The 16157-nt window shown below is 44.8% G+C and overlaps 1 protein-coding gene across 12 annotated transcripts in view; it reads left to right on the forward strand.

Moving 5' to 3' along the window:
• Positions 1–12142: 12142 nt before the first annotated feature.
• The window catches only part of IKZF1 (IKAROS family zinc finger 1), a 101000-nt gene continuing 96985 nt past the window's right edge, over positions 12143–16157 (forward strand). For 7 of the 12 annotated variants that reach the window (XM_017868571.1, XM_017868573.1, XM_017868576.1 and 4 more), the window contains exon 1: positions 12268–12399. The gene's annotated coding sequence lies outside the window, so the exon portion shown is untranslated. Of the gene's footprint in view, positions 12400–16157 lie in introns of all 12 variants that reach the window. The other 5 variants (XM_017868582.1, XM_017868585.1, XM_017868586.1 and 2 more) reach the window with 1 other exon arrangement.

Consider the following 16157-nt stretch of genomic DNA (forward strand, 5'->3'; position numbering starts at 1 on the left):
AAAAAAAAAAAAAACAAGAAACACATAAAACTTGTCTGTGTGGGATCTTTATCCCTAGGATGCTTCTGTTTTATTTTTTTCTTCAGGTTAGGAGAAGTTGTGACTTCTTCACTCCTACCTACACAGTTCTGAAGTCAAACCATCCAAGTTTGACCAGAGAGGGTTAGACACTATAGGTTAGCACTATAGGTTAGACACTATAGTTAGCAGGTGATGGAGGTGGTGATTGTGTTTGTGCGTATCTGAGGATGTGATAAACTCCGGTTGATTTTAGCACAGTTAGCTCTTAGTGCTTGAGTCCTTCTGGAATGGTATGGCATAAAAGACAGGGACGTCAGGTCCACTTAGAGATGATGGGGCAAGAACTTTCAAAGCTTTTCCCTAAAGCTGTTCTCAGTTCCATACCAACCTCCCAGAAATATGTTACCAAGGCCAAACTGAAGTCATGGAGTATCAGTTAGGGGTCTTCATAGAGATCATCTTGTCAACCTCTATCATCTAATGAATAAAGAAACCAAAACTTAGGAAGGTGAACTGAATGACTTGCCCAGGGTTGGAGAGAGAATCATGACCTAAACCAGGTCTCCTGAATCTTCCATCTACCAAACCAAATTAAACCATCTCTGGTGACACTCTCTAGCTACTGTGCTTTCTACTCAAGCACACAAGGCCACTGTTGACTCTCCAAAACATCACATGTTACACCAAAGCCTCAAACAACCTCAGTGGGACTAACAGCTATAATCAAATTGACTCTAAGGGACATGGAACATAACTTTCTCAATCTGGGATCTCATTCATTGCAATTCTAGAATCCCTCATGATGGACATCAGGGAAATTTAATTTAGTATGGCCCTGTTGGATAAACTAAAGTCTACTAAACAAAAGAGAATAGTGAGCATGGAACTAAGAAGAAAAATAGACTTCAAAGGAGAACAGATGATGAGCTCTGGTGCTCACAGGAAGCCCCAGGACAAAGTTTCAGTCCCATCTTACCCTTGACCGGCTTCAGACCTTAAAGTAGTTGGTCTTTTGTCTGTAAAAAGACAACAGGATTGGGTCTTTAAGTGAAGAAATAAATAGTAAGTAGTTCTCTAGGTTTTCTGCAGCTATGTCTCATATTTGACAATCTTACACTCACCGACTTGACAGTCTGCTTTCACTAATCCATATGCATATAAGGTGTATATTACCCCCATGTCTACGAGATTCTCACTTAGCCAACGACATCTGTCTTTGAACTGTCACGAAATGCTAGAATGATTCTTTTTCTTTTGTGGTGTCAATTCCTCTTTCTGTCATTATTAACCTTGTTAAATACCCTCTTCCCTCCCCTTCTGAAAGGCATGAACTGAGTGCTAAGTTTCAAACATACCCCCTTAACACATCCAGAAGGGGGGAAAAAAGCACATCTAGCTATCTACTTAATCAAACATCTACTTTCACTCCATCAACGGGGAGTAGGCCCTTTTGTACATTTAACAAATTCAAGCAATTTAGCAACTGGGTTAAAGTCTATGTAAAGTACTTCAACAACATGGGAAATGAAGACACTGGTCTTCTGTCTTAGAATTGGTTAATGGAAGACGTGAAGTCTCAAAACGCGCACAACAGTGGGTTCTTACGGAGCTGCCTAATGCACTGCTGGGAAAACCTTGAGAAGTTTTCCATCACTGGGGGAGGGGGGTTGACAGTTTTTGCCTTTGCTGTCAGTTCCACTGTGGGAGGCTCCTAAATTTATTATACCTGGGAAATGATTCTAGCGCAAACCCATCCTGAAAGAAGCCAAAAAGTGAGGCATGCAGAACATCCTTCTACAGGTATTATTGGTTCCCATCCCAAGTTACAGAGGCCGAGTCAAGGCGACTCCATGGGCCATGACTGTGGGGCACTTTATCTAACCTGATCAAGGTGGAGCAGAGCAAGAAATTGGTCCTATTTGCCTTGCTACATCAACCAGTTTTCCAAGCCTTAGCTTAAAAAAAAAAAAAAAAAAAGGGTTTACTTCATAAAACAGAATTGTCACAGTGGAGTGGTAGCGTTTTTCTACCAGCAATGATGTCTCTATCAAATGTCCTTTCTACTGAGTAGTCAAAATGCTCAATGCCACCTGTTAGAAGCTCACATGTCAAACATTAGTTTTTTGGATCATCAAGAAGCAGCTGTATTTCTTTTTCAAAAAATGTAAAAATAACCCTCCTCACTCTGGGGGACTCCTTTACCTCAGTTTCCTCATCCATAAAATAATAATAATAATGTCGTCCAACTTCCTGGGGAGGAGAAGATTGATAAGTGCTTTTTGCTGATGAGCTCAAAAGCTATGCAAATATAAATCATTGAGTACTGCACATATTGCCACACTGCTACCTGAGGTGCTGGGAGCTTTCACTGAAATCAACAGGAGCTCCAGGAATGCAAAAGAAATATGTACTGGGAGAGATGGGCCCAGAGCATTTTGGTGATGCTTATTGAAGCACAATGTTGTAGTGGAGGGGCAACAGCTAAGTGTATGATTATCGACCGCTGCATTTGGATTTGCTCTGAGAACTCTGCTACATCAGATAGTCCGGCTCAAAGGACATCAATCATTTATTTGGTGCAACACTCTGTGTCTTACGGGCTTAATGGCCTTTGAATCCAAAGGGCCAAAAGCTACCCTCTGAAGTGAGCAAAGGGCTCTTCAAAGGCTGAAGGAATACTTATTTTTGATTCACAAATAATAAACAACCTAAGAATAAGATAATTAAAGTAGCGTACTGGTTCTGACCTTCAAAGGATCAATAAACAAATGCATCTCCTGCTCTGCACTTTAGCCACCGGAGCCAAACCCTATGGTTCTACCCTCAGTTTAGTCCCTCAGCTTAATCATCTTTTGATTGGCCATGGAATGTGTACCCAACTATAGTCTACAGTCTTAAACACGTATATATGTCCCATATTTCTATTTGTACAAAGAATTGTATCTTCATCCTGCATATTCTCTTTTCAAAATTAGCCTTTGTTATCATTTATAAATCAAGACAACATTATTCCTTCTCCCAACATGCAGGGTCATTCAATACAACTTGTTGGAAACATCCTGCTTGGCTGAAAATGTTTATGAGCTATAATCATAGAAAATAAAGGGATATTATAATGAGAAGTCAATCTTTCAGTTTAATTGCAGAACACTTTTTAAGCTATAGAAAATTGTGAATTTGAGCTCTGAAGTGGAAATAAAGTTGGCAGTTTCAGACTGCATATCACAGAAAATGAGTTCTTTTTCTTCATTAGAAAAACATATCTGCAAGTAATAAGATATTATGAGTAAATATTAAAAGAATACATTGCACTGGGCTGTGTGTAGCTACAGAATATATTATATCTTTAAATTATTTCTAAATCACCAATTTAGAGAAAGTCCTGCTCCTGGCATTACTAAATTATAATCTGTATTCTTATCCTATAGAAGTAAAGAGGTATCAGCTCACTTAGGATAATTGCCTGATACAGCCAGAAAAGTATTAGGGAAAATTCATTATGACATTGCACTGTTATATTTTGAAATTATTCTTCGCTTCCTTTTGAAAATGGCTTGAAAATGAGCAGAATAATGTATATACAAGGAAAGTGTTAACTAAATTGTCAACTCTTAGTTGAAGGAAGGAAATTTGGAATATTCTGTGCTGAAGTCTTTACTGCTAAAAGAGCATTAAAAAGGTGAAGAAGCAACACTTCTAGTGCATGATCACAGAGCCCCAGACAGGACAGAAGCATAGGAAGGGAAGGAGGGGCTTTCAGCTGTCAAGAGAGGAAAACACAGTCCCTCTGCATATTGGAAAACAAATATGCCAACTCCTTGCCATGTTATTTAAACAAAAGTATTTTTCCTATAAGTAAGATAAACCCTTCAAAAGTGGCACCATGAAATGGAACTATCTGTTGAATATCTGCTCACTGTTCCAGGAACTGTGAGGAAACAAAATAGAAAAAACCAAATCTCTACTTTCAATGAGAACAAACAATAAATGTTACCAACGAAAACCAGAGAGAAGGCAGGAGAAAAGCTAACGCTCGGGTGGATCAAGTTTGTTCCCTTTCATGGAGAACAGACAACGATAACTCAACCACAATGATAATGGACCAAACACCTGAAGCCAGTAAGAGGGGTGGGCAGGCAGAAATCCAGGGGAGAACCTTCTAGGAGAGAGCAGTAAGTGCAAGGCAGTAAGCTGGTCTGGAGCACTTGAGGACTACAAGGTAGGGCCAAGTGGCCAGAGACAGGCAAGTAAGTGGGAGAGTAGCCAGGCCCATGTCGTCAGGAGAGAGGGGTGAGAAGGATGGGAAATCATACATCTTCCTAGGACCTGGGCTTGGACTGGGGGAGTGGTCTGGCCTGCATTCAGCACAGAAGCACCCTGATCTGACTCTGCTCTTCATCAAGCTCTCTCTGGTTTCTGTGAGGGGCAGGGATGGAGGCAGAGAGACCCCTGAGGAGGCCGCTGCTATTTGCAGATGAGAGGTGACCAGCCTGTCTGCAATGGAGGGAGAGGAGGTTGGACCATGGATACCTGATACATGCAGTGCTAGCGGGATCCCCCGATGGACTGGATGGTAAGTGAAAGAGAGAGGCATCAAGAATGATTCCAAGGTTTTGGCCTCAGCAATTGCCAGTTGGTATTCAATGAGATGAAGGGGTCTCAGTGAAGCAAGTAAGAGACGAAGATCAGGGATTGAGCTAGGAGACAGTAAATATGAGTTGCCTATTAAACCTCCACGTAAAGGTGTTAAGGAGGTGGGAGAGTTCAAAAGGAGGTCTGAAGAGCAGATATAAATTTTTGGAGTAAGGGTACAGAGATGACATTGCGAACTGATTCTGGGGAGGCCTTCAAGGAACTGACTGTGGAGGGAGGCATGTCTGGAGAGCTGCAGCATTTTAGGAAAGAGACAGGGGAGAAAATAGCCAATGAATGGCACAAGAGAAAAATGTGGTGAGTAGGGTGTCCTGAAGATCTACCTCACTGATATTGGGGTTCAATAAAATGTTTGTGCATTTTTTTGTAAATTTTAAAGTGCTAGATAAATGCTGACTTACTACCTTTGGGACCAGGTGGACTTTGCTCCATCCATTGAGATCATTCTTTCCAGCTCTTCTTAGATTAAAAAAAAAAAAAAAATCCACTTTCAACTTAGTCAAGGTTAGTCTCAACTGAGAATCTGGAGACACATTTCTGGGAATCAGAAACTCTGCCTACTTTTGACTTGTTAAATAACACTTTCTAAGAATATTTATAGCCACCCATAAGCAGAGGAAGGGGAGAAGAGCTAACTCACATTGATCACTAGATATTACAATTGAAGATTTATGTTCATGCTTTTGTTTAATACAAACCACAACTTCACAAAACAGGATTCATTTTCCCTGTTGCAGAAATGAGAATGTGATCCTGAGAGAGGTGATATAACTCAGCTGAGTTCACGCAGTGCCCTCGCCATGCACCTGCGGTCTCAGCCACTTGGGAGGCTGAGGTGGAAGGATCCCTTGAGCCCAGGAGGTGGAGGTTGCAATGAGCCAAGATCATGCCACTGCACTCCAGCCTGGGTGATGGAGTGAGACGCTGTCTCAAAAAAAGATTAATAAAGAAAAATAAAGAAAAGAAAAGATAGTTGCTGTAATAATTCAAAAATAGCTAGACTAAAGTTCAGTCCTACTTGATAGGCTGGAAAGGCTGTTCACATATCTTAATCTTTCCAGGACAGGTCCATTCCATCTGACCTCTCTACCAAGACTGTGCTTCTAAAACCGACAATTCGGCCTTAGGGGAAATAAAAAATTTGAAGAGAACTGGAGGAAAACACTTCCCACCAATTGGAGAAAGGCGTCTTAAAGCAGCAGTCCCCAACCTTTCTACACGAGGAACTGGTTTCATTGAAGACAATTATCCCACAGAGGTCAGGAGGGGATGGTTTGGGGATGATTCAAGAGCATTACATTTATGGTGCAATTGAGTTCTATTATTACTATTACATTGTAACATATAATGAAATAACAACTCACCATAATGTAGAATCAGTGGGAGCCCTGAGCTTGTTTTCCTGCAACTAGATGGTCTCATCTGGTGGTGATGGGAGATAGTGACAGATCATCAGGCATTAGATTCTCATAAGGATCATGCAACCTAGATCCCTCACATGTACAGTTCACAATAGGATTTGCAATCCTGAGAGAATCTAATGCTACCATTGATCTGATGGGAAGTGGAGCTCAGGAGGTAATGTGAGTGATGGGGAGTGGCTGTAAATACAGATGACGCTTTGCTTGCTCACCCATCGCTCACCTCCTGCTGTGCGGTCCTGTAGTCGTCAGTGACCCTGAGGTTGGGAATCCCTGTCTTACAGGAATCAGTCCTTGGAGAGATCTCATTTCTGTGCTGGGAAATGTGGCATAAGCAGGAAGAAAGAAGATAACGGTGGAGCCAGAGGAGGAGCCAGTATGATTCGCAAGGTAATTTGAAAAGAGAGGGCAGAGACATGGCTGAAATATTATAACTGGCCAAGATTTGTATCCCAGCCTGGCCACATAAAAACTGAATGCTTCAAAGAGCCAAACACTTACCCAGTGCTTGATATCTGACAGGGAGCCATCGAAGTGTCCTTAATGTGCACTAACTCATTTAGACCTCAAACATTTCTGAGGATGTTTGTGCTATGGCAATGTTTCCATTTTACAGAAGAGGAAACTGAGGCATGGAGAAGCCTAGTAACTTGCAGAGCTAACTGCAGTAGTTTGGCTCCAGAGTCTGTCATTTCATAGCCAGGTTCTGGGCTTTCCATCAACCCCCAGCGAGTCACCTGCCCTGAGCTTCAGTGTACTCATGTGAAATGGGGACCACAGTGCTGGTTTTGTTGCATGGTTAGATGGGAGATAATGCCTGAATGACTGTCACAGAGCTGGACTCAGGGTGGGGTGATGATTACAATATTACTATTAATCTTGAATTAATTCTCTCTTTTGAGAGGGATTTTTCTAAGCTCCCTTGCCAGCCAAGTGTGGAGCAGAAAAGCATTTGCTCAGACCTCCTTTATGATCTCTCCTCACCACCTCCCTCCTTGTGTCCATGAAGCCTTCCCCAGCTCCAGCCACTGTTTAGTGCTATCCTTTGTGTTCCATAAGGCTCATGTCAGAATTTATCATGACACATTTTGCATCAGAATGAAACTATTAATTGTCCACCGACTTTGCTAGATTGTGAGCTCCTTAAGGGACAAATCTTCCCTTCTGCTTTCTTGTGACTACCTGCATCTCAAGAGCCACCTGTAATAATGGTACACTCTCAATAAATATAGGCTTTCTGAATGAATAAATGAATACATGCCACCAGAGTGTTTATGCTTCCAGAAATCCTGCTCCAATCCTGTTCCTATTCAAAGAATCAACTGGGAGTGACACACAGCTCTGTTTTTCTTTGTTCTGATCTGTTCAGGTCAGATTAATGTATTATTTTTTATTACTAATCAAAAACATCTTCAGAAACTTTTCATCCAAAAGTTTTTTTTGTATAAACCTATCTATCTCCTCCAAATCACTATATCTGACACAGTGTGTTTTTTAGTCTTTTCTAACCAAATGATATCGATAGAAATTTGTTGCTTTTGAGAACCTAGGTGTATTTCTCTTACAAATTTCAAAGGGAATAAAGTGAAAGTATTAGCAAGAAGTGGGGAGAATTCATGTGTCAGCTCCAGCCCATCCTTGATTCGAAACCTATAGGCAGAGATGTGAATGGTCAGTAGTGCTAAAGGATTTCTGTGGTTCCTGCAGAACCAGAAGCCACTGAGGTGCCAAGACAGGGCTTTACAGATGTTTCAGGAAACCGAGCACCCAGAGGAGTGTCTTGCCCGGTTCACCAGGTGCTTCCTACCCAGGCACTGCCAGCAGGACAGTCCTAGTTCTGCACCAGCCCCCTGCCTCTCCTCTGTATCCTGCTCCTTCACCTCCAGTAGCAGGCAGGAGCCAGTGGACTATGCTTAGAAACAGCCAAACCAACGAGGGAGCCCAAGAAAAAGGATCGAGGACCTCTCGATCATTAGTTTTCAAAAACAGCAGAGGCAGAAGCTGGAAGTCATGAAAATTGGGAAAAAGAAACCAAAGAAGCAGTGTCTTTGTTGCAAGTTTCATCCAAGTCCTGGGTCTTTCTTCTCCTGCTCCTGTTCATTTTCAGATGAAATTAAGTGAGTTCTCTTAGGTTAACATTATACAAAGATACAAATAATATATAAATAAAATAAAATTTTATTTTAGCAAAAAAAAAAAAACTTTTGCTGTTATTTAAAATATTCTTGCTGTTTTCCAACCATCAGGGGAAACATGCACTTTTCATTGCTGTTAACAGATTTTTTTATTGAAGAAAAATACAATTATGATAACAACTTCCATACATTATTTCATTTAATTTTACATAATTCTATCAAGACCATTGTGAAGTAGATACGCTCTGCAGATGAGAAACTGAAGCTCAGACTTTAAACAACTTGCCAAACACAGGTAGTAAGAAACAAAAGTATTAACCATATCACATCACCTCAATCATCCTTTTACCTTCCTTTGAAAGTAAAAAAACTCACTCTCTTTTGAAAATCCCATCCAGGCTCTACCTGGATAAAAGTGTCTAGTTGCCTGTCTTTCTATAGTGAGCTCTGAATAAGTAGCCTCTGATTAATCCTATAGGTGGTCTCTATTCTTTCAATAATACAGCCTCAAAAGAAGAAAAATTGGTGATTTAGCAATTATTGTCTGAATAAATTAAACAGTGTTTTATTTAACACTTTAACATTGTGAAGAGGGCAATATATGAATTAATATATAAATAAAATAAAATGGCTTTAGACATAAAATGAAAAAAAAAAAAACAGTTTTACATGTTTCCATTTCTCCCTATATGTTTTCCCATCCATTGTGCACTTTACTGTTGTCCCTAAGGGTTTGAACATTTGATTAATATTAACCTCTCTGGTCCCTTTGAGTCTATCCACAGACCCCAGGTTACAATAATGTAAACTTGACTTCCTTTAACTCCACCCACTTGGGGGCAAGGGTAAGGCATGGTAACTTCAGCCTGACTGCTGCTTTGTTTTGTTTTTGTTTTGTGATAGGGTCTTGCTCTGTCGCCCAAGCTGGATTGTTTGCACTGGTGCCAATCATGGCTCACTTCAGCCTCAAACTTCTGGGCTCAAGGGATCCTCCTGCCTCAGCCTCCTAAGTAGGTTGTTGGGACTGCAGGTGCATACCATGACACCTTATTTTTAAATTTTTAATACAAATGGGGTTTGATTTTTAAAGTTTAAAATTTTTTTATACAAACAGGGTCTTGCTTTGTTGCCCAGGCTGGTCTGGAATTCTTGGCTTGAAGTCATCTTCCCACCTTGGGCTCCAAACGCAGGTGTGAGTCACTGCACCCAGCCAAGGAGCCTGACTCTTCACAGAGCACTCCTCATCTCATTGGGACATTGGTTGGGTTAGCAGGGAATAACAGTTCCTACTTGGAGAGTACTCCTCTCTTTTAGGCATGTGGCAAGGTCTTCCATATGTGATCTACTTAACCCACAAACAACCACATCAGGAAGGTCATATTATCACCAATTTACAGACGGGGAAACTCAGGCTTCCAGAGATTAAGGACCTCAGTCAGATTCATAAGCCCAAACTATCTGGGCTCTTAACCCCACATGCTCCAGCCTCAGTGGGCTACATCTTGGTGAGATGCCTATGTTTTGGTCCACTGGTCCACTCCTGAGGACCAAGGCACAGGTTTAGAGAGACATACCAGGGGCTAAAAGTACTTCTGCATCCAAGAAAAGAGGTGTCAGTGTCCCCTTTACATTGCTGGCCTCCCTCTGGGCCTTGTACCTTATGTTTATTGCCTCATTTAATCCAGGTAAGGACTCTTTAGGATTGGTGGCATGTATTCTTTTTACAGACAAGGAAGATGACGCTCAGGAGTTTGGATAACCTGCCCAAGGTCACGTAGTGGAGGAGAGGACTAGAAGGTAAATCAATGCACCTTTCACTACCTTCCCCTTCTCTGGGCTGTAGCAGTGAGTTAACTGGCTCAGGCTTGCCCAGCGGAATGCCCTTCAGGACACACTGAGTACTGTAGTAAGAGCTGCATATGCGCCCAGGAAGAATGTGGACAGACACTGTGATTCACAGGTAGAAGGGCCTCCTCCCGGGGCACCAGAGGCAGATCCTGTCTCTGGTGTGCCCCGGTCCCCGACCTAGAGGCCTCCTGGGCCAGGCCACGACCTTTCCCGGTGGCGATGGTCACCAGCCACGCTGGACTGCCCTGAAGGGACATTTTCTGCTTATTCCCTTGCCCGGCTGTGCCCTCCACCTGGAAGGCCTGTGCCCTCTTCGCCTGCATGTCCTACCCTGAGGAGGCTCCCTTGGTCTTTCATCGCTCTCCCTGCTGGTCTTCACGCCTTCCCGAACCACCGCGCCCAAGCAGGGGCACACCCTCGGCCCTCTTCACAGGGCGCTCCTCCTCACAGGGGTGCCCGAGATTTTTATTCTGTGCCTTCCTGGTGGCTCCTACAAGTCTGGAAGGGCAGGAGGCGCATCTCACTCCTCTGGGTCCCCTCCCCTAGCGCCTGGCGGGAGCCCAGGCTGCACGTGTGGAATTCATGACTTTTTCTCTCCTGCTCAAGCTGAACACACTGCTGGCTCCTGCTCGGGTGGAGCCCGGCTAATCAGAGTGAGGGGCTCCCCGCAGGGCGAAGGGGTGCGCTGTCAGAGGTGGCATTCCCGTTTTACGGAGACACACGGTGTCTTACACGCCAGGGAGAGGTCTGAGACGCAAAGAGCCGTCGAGCGGGCTGCGGGATTGCTTCGCTGTCACCTCCGCCTGCAGCCACCCTTCCGCACGCACTTGCGTGTGCACCCAGGCCAACATGGAAGGCGCCATCCTAACTTCTGCCGTGAGCAGGTGGGAGGGAAGAGAGACGAGAGGTATTCCATTGGTTGTCTGGGAAAATGAATTGCACCTTCCCCTCCCTTGCGGAGGATCAACTTTTCCCACCCCCTCGGGTGGGCACTTGCATCCTGGGGCCGGAGCCCGAACCCGGGAGCCAAGGGGCCCCAGTTCCAGGGACGTGAAGCTGAGCGCACAGCCGGCGCTCCCAGACACTGGGGAAAGTGCTTTACGGTGTCCCGAGTCCCTCGAGTCTCGCCAGCGGGGCGAGCGTGCTGGTGCCCCGACCGACTAGCGGCCCCGGGTGCAGGGTGGCGGGCCCAGCGGCGCGCGTCCCCCTCCCTTTCCTGGGGACCCGCACGTGTCGTCCGCGCCGCCCTCCCCCCCCACGGGTTACGCGCGGGTCCCGCAGCCCGGTGGCCGAGCTGGGCTGCCCGGCCCGCGGGGCACAGCGCCGGCGGCCGCATCCCGTGGCGGGGCCGCGGCGCGATGCGCGCGGAAGACGGAAGCGCGGCGCAAGGAGGGCCCGGCGCGTGCGGCGGCGGCGGCGCGCCGAGCGGGCCCGGCGCGGCGAGCGGCTGCAGCCGGCGGCGCGCCAGCAGGGTACGGCCCGCGCCCGGCGCCTTTTCTTTTGGGCGACCGGAGCCGGCGCTGTTGCAAAGTTTCGTTGCGCGGCTTCGCCTGGCCCGGAGTGCGGCTGAGACGGGGCGCGCGCGCGAGCCGGGGTACTCGGCAACGCCGAGGGACGGACGACGCGCCCTCTCCGGTCCCGCTCTGCGCCCCTCGCTGTGCCCGCTCCGTGTACCCGAGCAGTGAGCGGGGAGGCGGCCGAGACTTGCGCGCAGAGCCGAGCCGGGCTGCCGGGGCAAGTGGAGAGGGACGCCAGCCGCGTGCGGTCACCCCAAAGTTACGGGGCCACCAGGGCGCGCGGCTCCGGGCCACCGCCGCTCTTGGCGGCAGCAGGTGGCAGCCGGCGAAGACGGCGCGGCCGAGACCGGGCGCGAACTGTGGAGGGAGGTGAGGGGCTGGGTCACAGACGGCCATAGGCGCGGCCGGCCGAGGCGCCGGAGGAGGTCGAACAGAGAGAGCGCGGGAAGGAGCCGCGAGGTGAGCCTGCTGCGCGCGCGCGCGCGCGCTGCTGCGCCGAGAATGGGGACCGGCGAGGAAGAGAGGGCAGTGCAGAAGTCATTGGAAGAAAGATAGGAAGAGGAGAGAAGCAGAAGTTGAGCAGGAAACATCTCAACGAAGAGCTGTCGTGTGGCCCGCTCGGAGGGGCGACGGGGGCGCGGCGACACGCGCCCCCCAATGCAGGGAAGCGCAGCCCAGCCTGGGCGGGACGCTCGGCCGCGGCGAGGCGGGCAAGCCCGGTAGGGCAGAGGGAGCCCCGGCTCCGAGGTTGCTCTTCGCACCCGAAGATCAGTCTTGGCCCCAAAGCGCGACGCACAAATCCACGTGAGTGTTTTCAAATTGAATTTCAATAGGAAAACTTGGGGTAACTGGTGAATTAAAAAAAAAAAAAGTCAAGAAAGGCGGTAAGATTGGTAATCCCTGGTGTCGCTCCGGTCCGCCTCTCCTTTCTAAGGACAGTGAGAGCGTTGACTTCTGTCAAGCGTCTGCCGTTCTGCACTGTGCCAGCAGGTGCAGGACCAGGCCGGCATGGGACACTTCTGAGCAGCCCCACTGTCACCAGGAGAGGAGTTCTAGCTCCCAGCCATATTTAAATTTATACAGACCTACATATACCCACAGAAGTCAGCCTTTATAAAGTCGTGTGTAAAGAGTTTTCCTTGTATTTGAGCCGAGAGCTTTCTTTTTATACTATAAATATGATGAGATCGAGTCAGAACTTGATTTCTGCAAGAGAGGAATTATCCCGGCTTCGAAAAGTTAGTCCTTTTGCTGACCGCAGGTTTGGCGCTCAAGTCACCAAACCTTCTCAGGAAAACCCTTAGTAATATTAAGGCATCAGGTTACTTGCGGTTATGTTTGAAATGTATTTTAAATATTTGTCAAGCATCGCTGCTGATGCCTAAGGAACCTCATGAAGGCTTGTTTTTCCTTCTAATTTGGAGGCACAGAGTATGGCATCTAATGACCGAAACCCGTAGCGATTCCATAGGGTCTGACAAGGCACAGCTTTCAAACGCAGCTTCCCTCTCTCTGGGGACTGCAGCCCACCCAGACTGAATTTCAATGCGGCGCGCTCTGCTTAGGTTACCCACTCACAATTTCCCACTGCACCGCAGGCAGTATATTTCAGCTTTGAGATACCTTATTTTGAACTTCGAGACAAAATGGTGTTGAGGAAATGTCTCCTTACTAGTCCCATCAACTTCTGTTAAAAGAGGAAAATTTATGGAAGTTGAAAATACTGCGTATGATGTTTAAACTTTCATAGAAATTCAAATGATTGTAAGGCCAGGTTCAGTTTGGTTATGAGCTGAGTGGGGAGAGAAACCCACATAAAAATGTCCTGGGTCCTCTTGAGTTTATTTATTTGTTTGAAGATGTTTGTTCAATGAGGTTTATTGTACTCATCTTTTATATGGAATTCTAAAAAGTAACAATTTTGTATTATTTATGTTAGAATGTGTCAATTATTTCTGTGACAAATCAGATCAAATTGGGCTGCGGCTTAAAATGTACACGAGGCAAATATTCATGACAAGAAGATTCACCTTCTTACGCTGGCATCTTGTAAAACGCAAAACACGTTAAAGAAATAATTTGTACACATACAAATAATGATGTCACATTAAAAATACTACATTATTCTTGCTTGATAGAATGTATCTGATTTCAAATTTCGCCATGAACATATCTCATACCTTTTTTACATGAAAAAAAAAAATGTGCTTCTGAGTCTTACAGTCAATCAGAGCTGATGACCAGAACATTTTATTGAACTCAATGGTCATGTTTTCTTCCCCTTTTGTTTCATGGTGAGAGTTGAAGGAAGGAGTTTAGAAACTCTCCAGTACTTGTTTAATTCATCGGTGTTCTAATTAGAGTGCTACCTCTTGGAAAACTACACACTCCCCTATTGCAGAAACATCATAGCAAAAATCACCCACCCTCAGGGTCTCCAGGAGACCACAAGGGCTGCGGATAAAAGTGTGGATGTGTTAGGTTTGACCCTTTTGAAAAGTTTTACACGGGCTCCTAAAGAGAAGATCAGCTGTGGCCGTTTGTAGCCATATCCTTTGTCAAAAAACTAATATTGTAGTGAATATATTGATTGGCTAAGAGGTCTAAAGCCCTGTTGTACTGCAGACCACTGTCTTCCTTGTTTGACTAGAGACTTGGAGTTTGAGAACAGTGGTTCTTTGGTTTGGATACATTTTTTGTTCTTGATTTGGATGTATGTGTTTCATGCGTGGTTAATGTAGCATATTTTCAATATAAATGTCAAAAATTTTGAAATAGGAAAGAACTCTCTATTAATATATGTATACATGCACTTCAAGATTATGCCTATATTAACAGATACATGAAATAAAGAAATACCATGTACATATGCACACACACAGAGCATGCACGCAGAGTGGAGTAAGAAGCATGGGGCAGTGTGGAAGAGTTTTAACATCAAGCAGACCTGAAATGAGTATTAAAGGCCCCCTTTATTTTTGAACTTTTACTAAAACAAGATGGATTTCCCTATGTTATATAATGGTGAATTTTAGGCATAAATAACGTTTTTTGAGTGTTGCATAATTGTATGTATTAATGTAATGTAACTGCAGTTAACTAAGAATTCATCAAGGATAGCACTCTTTTGTGGCATTTTTTTCCTCCTCTATTGGAATTGTGAAATAATTTCACTATGAAATAAGTGTTGGTTCTTGTCATATTCTAAGGGAGATTGATGTAAGTGGCTCCACTCCAGCTTACAGAAGGTAAACCATGACCTTTTTGTGTTCTCTGAAAACGCTTGTCTTCCGATGCCTCTGTTTCTAAGACTGACAAGCACTCTGGGGTACTGTGACGCCTGCTTCTAGCAGCAGAGTTGCTGCAGCTCCTGTCCTGGCTGTGAACATTGTTCTCTGTCTGGTGTCTTTGCGTTCATAATTACAGAGACTTCTGCTCTATTCCATTTCATATTTGTGCTGAATAATCATTCCATTTTATGGGAGAAAATACAAGATGTAAAAGCAACAAGTGACCCATCCTTTGAAGCTTACAAGAAGAGAAACATAAATCTATTTCACATCTTAAAAATAGATGAGTTTTATTTTGCTCAAAAGGGCACATGTACATTTTGATCTAGGTCTTAAAACATAGAGTTTCAGAGGATCAACATTATACACACTGTCTCTCCCTCTCTCTCTCTCTCTCACACACACACACACACACAAACACTTAAAGTTCAGATGAGGAACAAGATAGGAATGAGGTTTTGTTAGGGACGTAGAGCACCTAAAACCAAAGGATATCGACAGTAACAAAACTATTTTTACTGTGGTGCTGACTGAACACTCATGCTGGTATCCTCACGTGGACCATGGCTTTCTTGTATTTCTTTGCAGTTTAATAAATGACTTCATACCTCAGGTTACCTTTCCACATCTCCTGGAATATATGTTTATGTCCTTAAAGTTTCAGTGTCATCACTTTAGTAGCTTTAGTTTGAGTTTTTAAATGTTTGGTGATATTCCAACAAATATTTTTAAGACATTATGAAACCTTACAAAGTGCTGCATATTACAAGTGAGATACAACAGCAAACAGAAGAAGGTTTGCAGAAGGTTTTTAAATGGCGAAGTTCGGGCCTGCCCATTTTGGTGTCTCCTTGGTGGTTACTCCTGAGAAGGGCCTGGAGGAAGAGTAACTGAGGCCTAATCTACAGGCAACTGCCAAATTGTTTCAGTTGACGTTTTTTCCCTCTCATGTTTGACTATGATAAATAGGTAGATGCCAGAGGAGTCTTCAGCCAACCACCTGTTAATAAACTGTTAAAAATGGTGCAAACCCTAGGTCACAGGTGTGGGGGCCATTTGTCCTGCCTGTTAACAGGCCTGGCCCTAATTCTTTTCTCCCATGGCCATTTCTGCCTTAGGGGAACTCACAATTCCTGTTGACTAAAAGAGCACCCTTTTCCACCACAAGCCTGACAAATCAGACGTCCACATAATTTCTGAACTCATTTTGGTTACGACAGGAAGCACAGGCTCCCTTCCTGTCTGTGTTTTCCTAAGAGAAAACGGTCTTCC

Source organism: Rhinopithecus bieti, unplaced genomic scaffold (genome assembly GCF_001698545.2).
Source record: "Rhinopithecus bieti isolate Rb0 unplaced genomic scaffold, ASM169854v2 scaffold_3527, whole genome shotgun sequence".
NCBI lineage: Eukaryota > Metazoa > Chordata > Mammalia > Primates > Cercopithecidae > Rhinopithecus > Rhinopithecus bieti.